The following is a 17,369-nucleotide window of genomic DNA, read 5'->3' on the forward strand; positions in this document are numbered from 1 at the left end:
ATCATTGAGTAAGTGGCTTTTAGCTTTGCCTTTAGCCAAGTGAGGTTGAAAAATTGTCCCCAGTGAAGCCTGGCCAAAACAAAATATCTCTCCCAGTGGCCCATTAGCTGCCTTCTTTCTTAAAATAGCATATCCTTCAGATACATACCTTCAGGGAATTTATGCACCTGGCCAACCATGTTAAGATGTTTTACACTGGTACACTCTCTGCCAACAGATATTATTTGTTTTCCAAGGATGCCCTCAGATGGACTCTTTTACCAAATCCAGGCCATGAATATTTTCTGCATGGCATATTATTGAACAGTCAAATGAATTTCGTAGATTGCCAAATAGGAAAGGAGAAAAAAGAAAAAGAAACTTGTCTTTAGATAACTTTCATTGTTGTTGATATTTTTCAGCCACTCAGTCATGTGCAACTCTTTGTGACCCCATGGACTGCAGCACGCCAAGCTTCCCTGTCCTTCACCATCTCCCACAGCCTGCTCAAACTCATGTCCATTGAGTCAATGATGCCTTCCAACCATCTCATCTTCTGTAGCCCCCTTCTCCTCCTGCCCTCAATCTTTCCCAGCTTCAGGGTCTTTTCCAATAAGCTGACTCTTCCCACTAGGTGGCCAAAGTATTGGAGCTTCGGCTTCAGCATCAGTCCTTTCAATGAATATTCAGGGTTAATTTCCTTTTGGATTGACTGATTTGATCTCCTTGAAGTCCAAAGGACTCAAAAATCTTCTCCAGGACCACAGTTCGAAAGCATTAATTCTTTGGTCTCAGCCTTCTTTATTGTTCAACTCTCAAATCCATACATGAATACTGGAAAAACCACAGTTTTGACTATTTGGACCTTTGTCAGCAAAGTGATGTTTCTGGTTTTTTTTTTTTTTTTTAATACATTGTCTAGGTTTGTCATAGCTTTTCTTCCAAGGAGCAAGTGTCCTTTAATTTCATTGCTGCAATCACCACCTGCAGCGATTTTGGAGCCCAAGAAAATAAAGTCTGTCACTGTTTCCACTGTTTCCCTATTTATTTGTCATGAAGGGATGGTACTGAAAGCCAGGATCTTAGTTTTTTAAATGTTGAGTTTTAAGCCAGCTCTTCCATGCTCCTCTTTCACCTTCATCCTGAAGTAAATTATGTCAGCCTTTAACTCATAACCAGGCTTCCCTGGTAGTTCAGTCAGTAAAGAATCTGCCTGCAGAGCAGGAGACTCAGGTTCAATCCCTGGGTTGAGATGATTCCCTGGAGAAGGAAATGTCAAACCACTCCAGTATTCCTGCCTGGAAAATCCCATGGACAGAGGAGCCTGGTGGGCTGCAGTCCATGGGATTGCAAGAGATGGACACGACTTAGTGACTAAACCACCATTAACTCATAAAATGGCAAGAGGCCCAAACATCTGGAAGGTGACTCTTCCCTCATCTCTTCAGTCTTTTAGGTTATTAGCAGCATTATGCTGGAGACGGTGGATTTCAGGAATGGGTTTATGCTATGTGAGTTGGAGACATAGATATTCCTGTAGGTCATTGAAGACAGTCACACTCTTCAATGAACTGAAGTCCTGTGCTCTCCATTACAGCAGTTCTGGTTTTATGTATAAGTTCCCTACATGCCAATGAGTTCCGTTCAAGAGCATGCTCGTAAGTTCAGTTCATTCATAAGTCCAACAAAGTTAGCCTAGGTACCCAACCAACACAATCAACTATGCAATACTGTACTATAATAGATATGTAATACTTTTCACACAAATAATACATAAAACAAACACAAAAATAAAGAACACATTTTAATCTTACAGGAAAGTACCTTGTATAGCACAGTAGTATACGGCAACCGCTGACATACAGGGGCTGGCAAGAAGAACAAGTAAGAAGATTTACTGACTGGAAGAGAGAGAGGAGAGGGGAGATGGTAGAGTTGAAAGACCTCAGCAATAGCAGATGGAAGGGAAGCTGAAATTTCATTCAAGCCTGATGTTGATGGTGCAGGTTCTGATTCCTTGCTGGATTCAATTCTACCTACCATCTTGAAAAATGATCTAATGATGTAGTACTGTGCCAGCTATATCACCACTGCTATTACACTTGCTGCTGGACATCCTGGGCTTGAAATTAGGGTACTGTAATACTATACTCTATACACAGTACTGTTCAGTGAAATACACGAGCACTTGTAGAGGAACACCCACATGACAATGTATCCTAGACATGGGAACTAACATGTAATTGGACATGCAAACACACATTTGCATCTTTCAAAGTGTGAAGCATCAAGGTTCATATGTATGGGACTTACTGTATTGAACGTAGTGTACTCTATTAAAATTTCCTTGAGAAAAATAAGTACCCATTGCTTGAAAATAAAGATTAATTTTTTCATAGTCCAAATTACTGCTTTGTTTATTTTGCTGTGCTCAGCCCCAACCAAATGCTGAACATTTATTTAGCACATATATAGAAGACACTCCACCAGTTTGCTTAAAAACATAGGTTATCTCCAAAGTCACTCGTGAAGCAAATACAGGTTCAGTTTCTCTGTCATGTTCATAGTCCTGAAGGTCCTCGTCTGGTTATGTCATTGCATGGGGTAATCAGAAGGACTTGTAACAGATACTTTCAAGTGCGGGTTGGAAGGGTTATCAGATTTAGCAAATATTTGGCATGTAGTTACACTTAAAAGATATTTGTCATTTATCTGAAATTCATATTCAACTGGATGGCCTATATTTTATCTGGCAATCCTATATGGTGTGGGTGTTGTAAAGGATTGAATTTGCTTTATTTTTTTTTCCTTCTTTTAGTTTTTTATTTTTTAAATTTTAAAATCTTTAATTCCTACATGCATTCCCAAACATGAACACCCCTCCCATCTCCCTCCCCATAACATCTCTCTGGGTCATCCCCATGCACCAGCCCCAAGCATGCTGCATCCTGCGTCAGACATAGACTGGCGATTCAATTCACATGATAGTATACATGTTAGAATGTCATTCTCCCAAATCATCCCACCCTCTCCCTCTCCCTCTGAGTCCAAAAGTCCGTTATACACATCTGTGTCTCTTTCCCTGTCTTGCATACAGGGTCGTCATTGCCATCTTCCTAAATTCCATATATATGTGTTAGTATACTGTATTGGTGTTTTTCTTTCTGGCTTACTTCACTCTGTATAATCGGCTCCAGTTTCATCCATCTCATTAGAACTGATTCAAATGAATTCTTTTTAACGGCTGAGTAATACTCCATTGTGTATATGTACCACAGCTTTCTTATCCATTCATCTGCTGATGGACATCTAGGTTGTTTCCATGTCCTGGCTATTATAAACAGTGCTGTGATGAACATTGGGGTACATGTGTCTCTTTCAATTCTGGTTTCCTCGGTGTGTATGCCCAGAAGTGGCAGAAACTATAAAACTCCTAGAGGAGAACATAGGCAAAACACTCTCAGACATAAATCACAGCAGGATCCTCTATGATCCACCTCCCAGAATTCTGGAAATAAAAGCAAAAATAAACAAATGGGATCTAATTAAAATTAAAAGCTTCTGCACAACAAAGGAAACTATAAGCAAGGTGAAAAGACAGCCTTCTGAATGGGAGAAAATAATAGCAAATGAAGCAACTGACAAACAACTCATCTCAAAAATATACAAGCAACTTCTGCAGCTCAATTCCAGAAAAATAAACGACCCAATCAAAAAATGGGCCAAAGAACTAAATAGACATTTCTCCAAAGAAGACATACGGATGGCTAACAAACACATGAAAAGATGCTCAACATCACTCATTATTAGAGAAATGCAAATCAAAACCACAATGAGGTACCACTTCACACCAGTCAGAATGGCTGTGATCCAAAAATCTGCAAGCAATAAATGCTGGAGAGGGTGTGGAGAAAAGGGAACCCTCCTACACTGTTGGTGGGAATGCAAACTAGTACAGCCACTATGGAGAACAGTGTGGAGATTCCTTAAAAAATTGCAAATAGAACTACCTTATGACCCAGCAATCCCACTTCTGGGCATACACACTGAATTTGCTTTAAAATAGTGAATTTGCTTGAATGTTTGGTGAAGAAATGGGGTTGCTATTTATAGACTACATTTGAAGAATATGCAAGGTAAAGATGACTAAAATTGTAGTTGGAAGGCATAATAAATTGTCAGGAAAAATTGTTTCGGGTTTTGCTTATGAAGAATGGAAACAAATGCATATTTGTAGGCAAAGTTGGCAAAAGGGTATGCTTAGCTAGCACTAGCAAAACAAGAAGAGAGTAAGGTCAGCCTTACAAAATTATCAAGAATTTTGTCATCACAGAAACTATCAAAGTAGAAGAATTTTGAAGTTTAGTACATTGTATGAATTATAATATACATATAAATTATTTATCCAATATATACTATATATAATCTCCTGAAGCTAAGTAATATAATTAAATTAATTAAATAATAAAGGCAAAAAGATGTGACCCAGAAAGATGAACTACCCAGGTCAGTAGATGCCCAAAATTCTACTAGAGAAGAGTGGACAAATAGCTCCAGAAGTAATGAAGGGGTTGAGCCAAAGTGGAAACAACGCCCAGTTGTGGTTGTGCCTGGTGGTGGAAGTAACTCTGATGCTGCAAAGAACAATGTTGCATAGGAACCTGGAATGTTAGGTCCATCAATCAAGGCAAATTGGATATGGTCAAACAGGAGATGGCAAGAGTGAACATTGACATTTTAGGAATCAGCGAACTAAAATGGACTGGAATGGGTGAATTTAATGCAGATGACTATTATATCTATTACTGCGGGCAAGAACCCCTTAGAACAAATGAAGCAGCCATCATAGTCAACAAAAGAGTCCAAAATGCAGCACTTGGATGCAATTTCAAAAATGACAGAATGATCTCTGTTCATTTCCAAGACAAATCATTCTATATCACAGTAATCCAAGTGTATTCCCTGACCAGTAATGCTGAAGGAGCCACAGTTGAATGGTTCTATGAAGACCTACAAGACCTTCTAGAATTAGCATCCAAAAAAGAAAAAAAAGTCTTTTTCATCATAGGGAACTGGAACACAAAAGTGGAAAATCAAGAAACACCTGGAGTAATAAGCAAGTTTGACCTTGGAGTACAAAATGAAGCAGGGTATAGGCTAACAGAGTATTGCCAAGAGAATGCAGTGTTCATAGCAAACACCTTCTTTCAGCAACACAAGAGATGACTCTACACATGGACAACACCAGATGGTCAATACTGAAATCAGATTGATTATATTCTTTGCAGCTGAAAATGGGGAATTTCCATACAGTCTGCAAAAGCAAGACCAGGAGCTGACTATGGCTCAGATCATGAACTCCTTATTGCCAAATTCAGACTTAAATTGAAGAAAGTGTGGAAAACCACTAGGCAATTCAGGTATGATCTAAATCCAATCTCTTATGATTATACAGTAGAAGTGACAAATAGATTCCAGGGATTAGATCTGATAGATAAAGTGCCTGAAGAACTATGGACGGAGGTTTGTAACATTGTACAGGAGGCAGTAATCAAACCATCACCGAGAAAAAGAAATGCAAAAAGGCAAAATGGTTGTCTGAGGAGGCCTTACAAATAGCTGAGAAAAGAAGAGACGCTAAAGGCAAAGGATAAAAGGAAAGATATACCCATCTGAATACAGAGTTCTAAAGAATAGCAAGGAGAGATAAGAAAGCCTTCCTCCATGCTCAGTGTAAAGAGATAGAGGGAAAAAACAAAGGCTAGACATCTCTTCAAGAAAATTAAAGATATCTAGGAAACATTTCATGCAAAGATGGGCTCAAGAAAGGACAGATGTGGTATGAACCAAGCAGAAGATACTAAGAAGAGATGGCAAGAATACACAGAAAAGCTATACAAAAAAAGATCTTCACAACGCAGCTAATCATGATGGTGTGATCACTCACCTAGAGCCAGATATCCTGGAATGTGAAGTCAAGTGGGCCTTAGAAGGCATCACTACGAACAAAGCTAGTGGAGGTGATGGAATTCCAGTTGAGCTATTTCAAATCCTAAAAGATGATGCTGTGAAGGTGCTTCACTCAATATGCTAGCAAATCTAGAAAACTCAGCAGTGTCCACAGGACTGGTAAAGGTCATTTTTCATTCCAATCCTAAAGAAAGACAATGCCAAAGAATGCTCAGACTATCACACTATTGTACTCATTTCACATCCTAGCAAAATAATGCTCAAAATTCTCCAAGCCAGGCTTCTAACAGTACGTGAATCAAGAAATTCCAAATGTTCAAGCTGGATTTAGAAAAGGCAGAGGAAACAGAAAACAAATTGCCAACCTCCGTCAGCATCAAAAGAGTAAGAGAATTTCAGAGAAACATCTACTTCTGCTTCATTGACTAAGCTAAAGCCTTTGACTATGTGGATCACAGCAAAATGTGGAAAATTTTTTTAAAAGATGGGAATACTAGACCACCTTACCTGCTTCCTGAGAAACCTGTATGCAGGTCTAGAAGCAACAGTTAGAACTGAGCATGGAACAAAGGACTGGCTCCATATTGGGAAAGGAGTACATCAACGTTGTATATGGTAACCCTGCTTATTTAACTTCCATGCAGAGTACATCATATGTCGGGCTGGATGATGCACAAGCTGGGATCAATATTGTCAGGAGAAATATCAATAACCTCAGATATGTGGATGACACCACCATAATGGCAGAAAGCAAAGAAGAAGAGCCTCTTGATGAAGGTGTAACAGGAAAGTGAAAAAGCTGGCTTAAAACTCAACATTCAAAAAGCTAAATTTATGGCATCCGGTCCCATCCCTTCATGGCAAATAGATGGGGAAACAATGTAAACAGTGACAGACTTTATTTTCTTGGGCTACAAAATCCCTGCAGATGGTGACTGCAGCCATGAAATTAAAAGACATTTGCTCCTCGGAAGAAAAGCTACGGCAAAGCTGGACAGCATATTAAGAAGCAGAGACAGTACTTTGCCGAGAATGGTCCGTCTAGTCAAGGCTATGGTTTTTCCAGTATTCATTTATGGATGTGAGAGTTGTACTATAAAGAAGGCTGCTGCTGCTAAGTCACTTCAGTTATGTCCGACACTGTGCGACCCTATAGACATCAGCCCACCAGGCTCCCCCGTCCCTGGGATTCTCCAGGCAAGAACACTGGAGTGGGTTTCCATTTCCTTCTCCAATGCAAGAAAGTGAAAAGTGAAAGTGAAATTGCTCAGGCATGCGCGACCCTCAGCGACACCATGGACTGCAGCCTTCCAGGCTTCTCCGTCCAAGGGATTTTCTAGGCAAGAGTACTGGAGTGGGGTGAAAGAAGGCTGAGTGCAGAAGAATTAGTACTTTTGAACTGTGGTGTTGGAGAATACTCTTGAGAGTCCCTTGGACTGCAAGAAGGTCCAACCAGTCTGTCCTAAAGGAAATCAGTTTTGAATATCCTTTGTACAGACTGATTCTGAAGCTGAAACTGTAATACTTTGGCCACCTGATGCAAAGAACTGACTCATTGGAAAAGACCCTGATGCTGAGACAGATTGAAGGCGGGAGGAGAAGGGGATGACAGAGGATGAGATGGTTGGATGGCATCACCGACTCGATGGACATGAGTTTGAGCAAGCTCCAGGAGTTGGTGATGACAGGGAAGCCTGTTGTGCTGTAGTCCATGGGCTTGCAAAGAGTCAGACATGACTGAACTGAATGGATATCGTAAGTAAATATATAATTTCCAAAATATAATAGATAACTGTTATGATTATGCTAATTATAATAATATATAACTAATAGTACATTTATATAGATATAGTCATATTTTACTTGGAATTTTATTGGAAAATACAGGGAAGTTTAACTTGGACACACAACACCACCATCACCATCACCACCACCACCAGCAGCTTTTTTGTTTCTTTTCCCAGGAAGGCTGCAATTGCAAATTCCAAAATCTAAACATATGCACCAGTGAGTCTATTCTCAACTGTTTGCTATTTTTGTGGTTTAAAACTGTTCCAAGCTACTCACTGCCTTGCCCATTTTGTGGGACCCCTTACTTCTCAAGTATCATGGCCTTTTGATCCCACTCTATGCAAAACTCCATTCTTCCCAGACCTCTGCATCTCATCTAAACTATGCAGAGATGCATCTTAGATTAAGCACATCCACTTTAAAGCATGAATGTATAACACAGAACTCTCTTCTGGGTACATTTGCATTTTTTAAATTGGAGATTGACCTAATCAGATCAAGAACTCTAGATCTAGTCATTTAAATATTTAAGGGTTGAAGACCTTCTTTCTTGTCTCACCTTAAATAGGAAAAGACCTTTACACACCAAAGGGTATGATAAAATAGTTTGAAAGTATGTATTTGCAACAGAATCAAATGTACTGGTTAAGACTGAGCATTTCGTTATCATTTGCTTGGGTGAAGAATTGAAATATGGGTAATTTTGATGGGATTCCACTCTTAAACTTGCAATTGGCCATTTTCTTGGCTCTGTCCTGAAAGTACCCCCAAGCTTCAATTTAATTATTTTGGTTTTCATTCTAATGAAATGTCTTTTCATTCTAATGAGAAGAAAATAGAGTGAGATCAATTTGAGTATTTCACCATCAATATTTCAGTGATCAAACCACTGATCATATGGTGCTTTTCACACAGACATATAATGAGTGTGTATTATACACAGACACACACACACACACACCGTTTAATCCATTTGTTGTATTTTAAAATTGCATCTTTTGTGGGAGCCTCCAGGTAGAAGCATAATTGAATCATTGTTCCTGAGGATATATTCTTAAAATATAACAGCAGTAATATTAACAAATAAAAGCAAGTCACTAAACCAATGTATTTTATATTACTCCTTTTTCTGGCAGGCTCTACCTTTATAATTTCCTTACAACCTTACGTTTTTTAAAGGAATATTCTTTCTCTTTCTTTCTCTCTCTCTTTCTTTCTTTCTTTTTTTTTTTTTTTTTGGTTGCACTGGGTCTTTGTTGTGGAGTGCAGGCTCTTCATATAAGCTCTTCAGTTGCATCTCACAGGCTTCGTTCCTCTACGGCATGTGGTACCTTCATTCCCTGACCAGGGATCAAACTCAGTCCCCTGCATTGGAAGGCTGATTCTTAATTACTGGAGCACCAGGTAAGTTCCCCTCACAGCTTAACATGTGCCTCAAAATCTGTGATATAATATTGGGGCTCTATTTTAGAGGAGTGAGAAGGAGGGCAGTGTGGGAGGAGTCATTTTCAAAACAACACAACTGGTCTGTTTAAAAACAAACTGGGAGAATGTGTGACTTCAATTCAAAAGGAAATATAGGTAGATTTAAAAAAAAAAAACAACAACAACAACTTACCAAAACCGCTTGGCTTCTTTTCAAGATGATTTAAAGAATACAAACAAACACACATGTAGGCATTTCAGCTTTCAGTGATTTTCTTACCAATATTTGACATATTTTCTAAAATTTGATACAGCTTTACCTTTCTTACTTAGCACTACTAATGTTTATTTACTAGTTGGTTTTTTTTTTTTTTTAATCTGAACTGTGTCCATTTCTCTGTGTTACCATAAACTTACATTTCTCAGCATCTACAATGACTCATATTGGATCAAGTTTCTTAATTAATGCTTTTTTTGTAATCTGTTCATCTCTATTTCTCTATATAAGTTACGGATGAATTCTAAAACTGCTGAGTTCAAACTGTTGAATATGTATATATATATACACATATAAGCCAGATACCCCACGCCCAAGGTAAGAGAAACCCAAGTAAGATGGTAGGTGTTGCAAGAGGGCATCAAAGGGCAGACACACTGAAACCATACAGAAAACTAGTCAATCCAAACACACTAGGACCACAGCCTTGTCTAACTCAATGAAACTAAGCCATGCCCGCAGGGCAACCCAAGACAGGTGGGTCATGGTGGAGAGGTCTGACAGAATGTGGTCCACTGGAGAAGGGAATGGCAAAACACTTCAGTATTCTTGCCTTGAGAACCCCATGAACAGTATGAAAAGGCAAAATGATAGGATACTGAAAGAGGAACTCCCCAGGTCAGTAGGTGCCCAATATGCTACTGGAGATCAGTGGAGAAATAACTCCAGAAAGAATGAAGGGATGGAGCCAAAGCAAAAACAATACCCAGTTGTGGATGTGACTGGTGAGAGAAGCAAGGTCCGATGCTGTAAAGAGTAATATTGCATAGGAACCTGGAATGTCAGGTCCATGAATCAAGGCAAATTGGAAGTGGTCAAACAGGAGATGGCAAGAGTGAACGTCGACATTCTAGGAATCAGCAAACTAAAATGGACTTGAATGGGTGAATTTAACTCAGATGACCATTATATCTACTACGGTGAGCAGGAATCCCTCAGAAGAAATGGAGTAGCCATCATGGTCAACAAAGGAGTCCAAAATGCAGTACTTGGATGCAATCTCAAAAACAACAGAATGATCTCTATTCATCTCCAAGGCAAACCATTCAATGTCACTGTGATCCAAGTCTATGCCCCAACCAGTAACGCTGAAGAAGCTGAAGTTGAACTGTTCTATAAAGACCTACAAGACCTTTTAGAACTAACACCCAAAAAAGATGTCCTTCTCATTATAGGGGACTGGAATGCAAAAGTAGGAAGTCAAGAAACACCTGGAGTAACAGGCAAATTTGGCCTTGGAATACAGAATGAAGCAGGGCAAAGACTAATAGAGTTTTGCCAAGAGAACACACTGGTCATAACAAACACCCTCTTCCAACAACACAAGAGAAGGCTCTACACATGGACATCATCACATGGTCAACACTGAAATCAGATTGATTATATTCTTTGCAGCCAAAGATGGAGAAGCTCTATACAGTCAGCAAAAACAAGACCAGGAGCTGACTGTGGCTCAGATCATGAACTCCTTATTGCCAAATTAAGACTTAAATTGAAGAGGGTAGGGAAAACCACTAGACCATTCAGGAATGACCTGAATCAAATCCCTTATGATTATACAGTGGAAGTGAGAAAGAGATTTAAGGGCCTAGAACTGATAGATAGAGTGTCTGATGAACTATGGAATGAGGTTCGTGGCATTGTACAGGAGACAGGGATCAAGACCATCCCCATGGAAAAGAAATGCAAAACAGCAAAATGGCTGTCTGGGGAGGCCTTACAAATAGCTGTGAAAAGAAGAGAAGTGAAAAGCAAAGGAGAAAAGCAAAGATATAAGCATCTGAGCAGAGTTCCAAAGAATAGCAAAAAGAGATAAGAAAGCCTTCCTCAGTGATCAATGCAAAGAAATAGAGGAAAAGAACAGAATGGGAAAGACTAGAGATCTCTTCAAGAAAATTAGAGATACCAAGGGAACATTTCATGCAAAGATGGGCTCGATAAAGGACAGAAATGATATGGACCTAACACAAGCAGAAGATTTTAAGAAGAGGTGGCAAGAATACAGAGAAAAACTGTACAAAAAAGATCTTCATGACCAAGATAATCACGATGGTGTGATCACTCATCTAGAGCCAGACATCCTGGAATGTGAAGTCAAGTGGGCCTAGAAAGCGTCACTACAAACAAAGCTAGTGGAGGTGATAGAATTTCAGTTGAGCTATTTCAAATCTTGAAAGATGATGCTGTGAAAGTGCTACACTCAATATGCCAGCAAATTTGGAAAACTCAGCAGTGGCCACAGGACTGGAAAAGGTCAGATTTCATTTCAATTCCAAGGAAAGGCAATGCCAAAGAATGCTCAAACTACCGCACAATTGCACTCATCTCACACACTAGTAAAGTAATGCTCAAAATTCTCCAAGCCAGGCTTCAGCAATACGTGAACTGTGAACTTCCTGATGTTCAAGCTGGTTTTCGAAAAGGCAAAGGAACCAGAGATCAAATTGCCAACATCCACTGAATGATGGAAAAAGCAAGAGAGTTCCAGAAAAACATCTACTTCTGCTTTATTGACTATGCCAAAGCTTTGACTGTGTGAATCACAATAAACTGTGGAAAATTCTGAGAGAGATGGGAATATCAGACCACATGATCTGCCTCTTGAGAAACTGTATGCAGGTCAGGAAGCAACAATTATAACTGGACATGGGAAAACAGACTGGTTCCAAATAGGAAAAGGAGTACATCAAGGCTGTATATTGTCACCGTGCTTATTTAACTTCTATGCAGAGTACATCATGAGAAACACTGGGCTGGATGAAGCACAAGCTGGAATCAAGATTGCTGGAAGAAATATCAATAACCTCAGATATGCAGATGACACCACCCTTATGGCAGAAAGTGAAGAGGAACTAAAAAGCCTCTAGATGAAAGTGAAAGAGGAGAGTGAAAAAGTTGGCTTAAAGCTCAACGTTCAGAAAACTAAGATCATGGTATCTGGTCCCATTACTTCATGGGAAATAGATGGGGAAACAGTGGAAACAGTGTCAGACTTTATTTTTCTGGGCTCCAAAATCACTGCAGATGGTGATTGCAGCCATGAAATTAAAAGATACTTACTTGTTGGAAGGAAAGTTATTACCAACTAGACAGCATATTGAAAAGCAGAGACATTACTTTGACGACAAATTTCCATCTAGTCAAGGCTATGGTTATTCCAGTGGTCATGTATGGATGTGAGAGTCGGACTATAAAGAAAGCTGAATATCAAAGAATTGATGCTTTTGAACTGCGGTGTTGGAGAAGACTCTTGAGAGTCCCTTGGACTGCAAGGAGATCCCACCAGTCCATCCTAAGGGAGGTCAGTCCTGGGTGTTCATTAGAAGGACTGATATTGAAGCTGAAACTCAAATACTTTGGCCACCTGATGTGAAGAGCTGTTTCATTGGAAAAGACCCTGATGCTGGGAAAGACTGAAGGCCAGATGAGAAGGGGATGACAAAGGATTTGTTGGTTGAATGGCATCGCTGACTCAATGGACATTGGTTTGGGTAAACTCCAGAAGTTGGTGATGGACGTTGAGGCCTGGTGTGCTACTGTCCATGGGGTCACAAAAAGGCAGACATGACTGAGCTACTGAACTGAACTCAATACAAAGAAATGTACTTGACACTGTGGCTAGTATGATGAGGATTAAGATAGGGCCCCTAAAAATAGAGTGATACTGTGATTTTATGATTGAATTTAAAGGGAAGAGATGCTAATTTTGTTGCATTTTACATTTAAGTACAGAGTTAAGTAGTAGAGAGAAAATATTTCCAAGGACTGAAATACCAACTACTGCTGCTGCTTGTGCTGTTAAGTTGCTTTAGTTGTGTCTGAATCTGTGCGACCCCATAGATGGCACCCCACCAGGCTTCCCCGTCCCTGGGATTCTCCAGACAAGAGCATTGGAGTGGATCCAGCTACTACTGCTTCCTCTTAAAATACAGACTATCAGCTATATACAGAGCTTTGGCCTAGGAAATGAATATCTGAATTTTTTTTTAATTCTCTGTCCCTAAAATTTTTTGTGACCTTGAAAAATTTGATTAACATCTATAAAAAGGTGATAAACCCTGATCATAGTAACCCATCTACCCAGATACTAATCTATGCATTTAAAGCACGTCCTTCCGAGTGACCGTGATAGAAGAAGAGGAAGCCAGTAGTTCAAGCAGCATTAATTAAATGCTGTAGTTTGCAAGCGGCACCCATTTCTACTCACATTTCATTGGCTTGAACTAACCACAAGGCCACCTTTCTTCCCGGGGGGATTTTTGTTCTCATGTCTCTGGCCTTATAGGAACTGAATGCTTGTGAACATAAATAGCACAGAATGCCAAACATACTCAAAGGAGTTTTAATGTAGTGTAAATCTGCCTCCCCTATTTGAAAGTCCTTTCGATTCTACATGAAGTTTTATTGATATCTATGAAACAATTCACTTCCCTCTCCTTAAAATTTCACTCTTTCCCCATCTAATCCATTAGAACATATCTTGGAAAGCAAAGCCTCCATCAGAATATGGTATTACATGACATTGTAACCTTCTTCCCCTCCAGAAAACCATTCTTTATGAATAAAACATGGGTGACCTTTAAAAACTTAGCAGTTGTACTAGGTGATTGCATATTAACAAGCTTTTTGAAGAAATAGGACAGGCACTATATGTTTCAGTTAAGAATAGATAATAGAACTATTCAAATATTGTATTATGTTACTCAATACAAGGAAAGGCAACAACTGTTTTACAGAGTCTGCTTATATTTCCCTGAATGTAATTGTATGTGACTTCCCACTTATCTTAATTGTACTTTTACCCCAAAGACTCCCATGGAAGAAGCAATTCTTCCTATTGACTTGATTTTTTTTCAATATTTGGGTAAGTAAGTAAGTAAGTAAATTCATTCAGTCGTGTCCAACTCTTTGTGACCCCGTGGACTGCAGCCCACCAGGCTCCTCAGTCCATGGGATTCTCCAGGCAAGAATACTGGAGTGGGTTGCCATTTCCTTCTTCATTTTGGTTAAGTATCTACAAAAATGTTGAGGTCTGTTGAGTAGGGAATAAAGAAAGGCAGAATTCCTTAGAATAGAATTGGATCTTCTGACGTCCAAATACAAATCCTCAGAAATTTCTCAGTACCTGGCCGGCATATAAAGGTTACTCAATACATAATTATTACTTTTAATGATATTGCTATTTTTAAATTTTTAAAATATATATATATATTTTTTGGCTACACCAGGTCTTAACTGCGGCATGTGAGATCTTTAGCTGTGGCAAGTAGCATCTATTTCCCCAACCAGATACTGAACCTGCATTGGAAGCATGGAGTCTTAACCACTGGACCATGATGGAAATCCCTCAATACATAATTATTGAACAGGAAGGGTGTTCTTAGAGGATAAACTTTAGATAAAGGTAAAAAGAGATCGCTAGAGAATCTTATCAATGTTATGAGGAAACAAGTGATCAAATCATAAAAGAAAGGTTTAGGTTGAACTCATGGGGAGAAATATCTGGAAGGAAGTGAATGAAATGAGGAGGACTCAATCAACTCACAGAAACAAACAGGAAGTGGCCTCTTCTTAAGGATGTGTGTTTCTAATTCAGTCACTCAGGAGAATTATATTCAAACTAGGTTCTCTAGGGTTCTTAGGGGATAACTCAAGAGGCACTAAAGCAAGAGGGAGTCTTCATTCAGGGAAGCTCAGCGTTTGTTTGTTAATAAAAGAGGTGCTCAATGTAAGATCTCACTATGAAAAGGTTCCATTTCTATGAAAAATACTCTGACAATCGTCTTTCAGAATATGATGATTCTTTCAGGCAAAACTGTGTGCCCTGGTCTCAATCAACAGAATGAGATAGAGATACAAAGATATGTGCCTCTTTTCCCATATCAGTCTTCTTCCCACTTGCATTCAAAAGTCTCCTTAGGTGGGCTTAGTTAATAGCAGTGACATCCTGGGAGCCAGAGGCATAATGCCTTATTCTGGCACTAGGGTGTACACCAAAGAGCTTGCAGGGTCCCGCATCCCGTAGGGAGCAAAACACGGAGCTTAACAAGTGTCCTGACATTGTTGGAATTACTTGCAAGCAGCTCAATGTAAATAACAGCTCTGTATTACGTAGGTCACAGTTTTACTTGTTCTGTTGCAGTGGAGAATGTGTCAGGCTGTAGAGCTCTCTTGGAGACACAGGTTACACCACAGCCAAACTTTCCACCTCTCTATCCCTCCCATTTTAGTCTAGGTGTATTTGGCCACACTCAGTAATCAGTTACTTTGGCCAAGTTGTTTGAACTCTTGGGATTTCAGTGTTTTCATATAGGGAATGCACTAGTCTGTTTACCTTGAGAAGAGCAACTGAGACCTTAAATGAGGAACTATTTTGAAAAGTAAACTACACAGAACTAGCTATGTTCCTGTTGCTTTTGTTAAGTTGATCAAATGTCTTTGGTGTATGTGCATGTGTGTGCTAAGTTGCTTCAATCGTGTCCAACTCTTTGCGACCTTATGGACTACAGTCCGCCAGGCTCCTCTGTCCATGGGATTCTCTAGGAAAGAGTACTGGAGTGGGTTGCCATGCTCTCCTCCATGAGATCTTCCTGACCCAGAGAAAAACCTTTATCTCTTATATCTACCTGCATTGGAATGTGGGTTCTTTACCACTAATGCCACCTGGGAAGCCAATCTTTTGTATATAATTGTAGGTAAAATCAATCCTATTATATCTGGGGAGACTTTTGTCTAAACAGAGCTTTAAAACATGTAGCCTCTTCTGTATGAGAGGCATTAACAGTGTAGCTTTAAAAAGTTACAAACTCAAGCAGTGACTTCTTTAGATGGTGAGGAACAAGGCTGGGAAAAGCTTTAAACCACTTTACTTAATAAGAGGCTACTTCTACTTTGCAAGCAGCTAGTGTTCTTGTCAACATACACTACAAGATTTTCTTTGGAAAATATATATACATATTTCTGGATCACTTGCTTATGCAGACGTCAATAAGGTAAATATTCCATGATGTTTGCAAGAGGAATAAGAGATGCTACCGGTTCAGCTGGGCTAGAAGAGATGTCCTCAGGACACCGATCTTCATTTCACCTAGTCTCACACTCAAGAACATTCAGAGGATGGTTTCTTGCAGCAAGCGAGCAGGACTAGGGCTCAGAAAACTTGGGGCAAAACCCCAAAGAGGAGAGGTCCTTTCTGAGAATAAGAGCATTGAAAGCCTCCAGGAGGAAGACAGGTTCCTACTGGAGGGGCTGTTCTCTTGGCACCAGAGCATTCTTGATGGGGGCTTGAGGGTAAGCTACATGCTCTATCTGTATAAAAATGAACAATGCACCATTGCCTGAGTCTATTGGTCATTATCGTGTCCTTTATTGACTACAGTCCTTCAAATCACCCTTGCTTTTGTGGCAACTGCTCAATGTTTATGAAACACCAAGTGAAAATGAGCTTTAGAATCTATAGAACCCTGAAAAATAGTGAATACAGATTCAGAATTACTAAGCATGGAATTATTCAACACAGATACAGATTATTAAGCTGATAGAAAATGTAAGTATGAATAACTCATAGAATATTTGAAGAGCTTTTGCAGTGCTGCAGAGTCCAATTACATACATCAAAGTCTGAGTGTCCTTTTAAAGCTGGAAGATCCTCAAGTGGTGGAACGTTATTATTATTTATTATATTATTATTTTATCTTATACTTACAGCAATTCTTATAGGAACTGATAATTAATATTAATTGAAATATACAGAATATTTATGTATCTATATTTCTAAATACTTTTTGACTTTTCTTAGATCATCAGCTATCTTCAAAACTGCAATGGAATGAAACTGATTACATTCCACCAAGAATTTTACCATAGGAGATGTCTTAAATTATTTAAAACTGGAGCCTTGACTGAAATGATTCTGACTTGTGGAGTT

Source organism: Ovis canadensis, chromosome 18, assembly GCF_042477335.2.
Source record: "Ovis canadensis isolate MfBH-ARS-UI-01 breed Bighorn chromosome 18, ARS-UI_OviCan_v2, whole genome shotgun sequence".
Classification (NCBI taxonomy): Eukaryota; Metazoa; Chordata; class Mammalia; order Artiodactyla; family Bovidae; genus Ovis; species Ovis canadensis.